Source organism: Cyanistes caeruleus, chromosome 14 (genome assembly GCF_971803275.1).
Source record: "Cyanistes caeruleus chromosome 14, bCyaCae1.hap1.1, whole genome shotgun sequence".
In the NCBI taxonomy this organism is placed as follows: Eukaryota; Metazoa; Chordata; class Aves; order Passeriformes; family Paridae; genus Cyanistes; species Cyanistes caeruleus.
In genome coordinates this window covers 5,433,250-5,434,333 of record NC_141714.1, presented here as the reverse complement: position 1 = coordinate 5,434,333, position 1,084 = coordinate 5,433,250, and positions in this window count along the sequence as shown.

The window sequence follows — 1,084 nt, the reverse complement described above, 5'->3', positions numbered from 1 at the left end:
CTGGGATTAGCCAGACCACCCTCTCTAGAGGGTCTGGGGTCCCAGCCTCGCCCCCCTGCAGACCACAGGCCTGCAGCAGCTGCTGGACAGGGGCATCCTGCCTGCAGAGCCTTCCAGAGGCTCTCCCATCCCCCTGGATTACTGCTCCTCTGCTCCCCCTTTCACTGCTGCCTGATGTGTGCATGCTCCTGGGCTGCACAGGGATTTCAGTGCCACCAGAACAGCCTCAGAACCTTTTCCCCTCATCGTGTTTCCTAATCCTATTTCCAGCTGCAGAACAAAACTATGTAAGAACATTCACAAACCTGGTGAAATCAAACCTCTTCCCAATGTCACTGGCCAGTTGGTGCTGGGAAGACCCAGCTGTGCTTTGGAGAGCACAAGTCCTGTGAGCACATCCTTCAGCACAATGGTTTATAGCTGGAGAGCCAGCATCTTCCTCAGGATGGGAAGTCTGAGCTGTCAGTGAATCAGCTGGATCCCACCAGCATCACGTCCCGCCTGAAAGTGCTCGAGCAGCTTTTTCCATCTGCTGAGTTGCTGTCTGAAAGCTGCAGTCATCTGGTCATGACCATGATCAAAGCATATCTCACATGAAATAACAATGGAGCAAGGCTTTTCTTTGGGGAAGGAGCCCCATCCAATTTGAAAGGACCCAGTGAAAACCAAGAAAAAAAATTCTGATTAGATATAAAGCGTTTTGCTTTCTGACACTTGCACTGTTTTTTTTGGGGTTTTCCCCCATAAATGATGGGGAAATGTCCAGCTGCCATTTGCCTGTGGATACCTGTGCCCAGCTGAGCTGCTGCTGTCAGTCCAGGCAGAGCTGCAGCACCACATCGCAGGAGATGGGAGCGGGGAGACCCGAGAGCTCCGAGACCAGCCAGGACTGCCAAGCTTTTCCTACCTGCAGGACACAGAGCCCCCAGCCAGAGCCCAGACCCCGACTGCAGGAGCCCCTCCCTGCTGGGGTCTCCTGTGGCACTGTCCCACAGCCAGGCAGGGGCTTCCCAATGGAATGCAGCCTGTGGGGATGGGAGGTCCCTCACACACTGGAGGGGCTGTGTGCTCCTGCCCACACTGC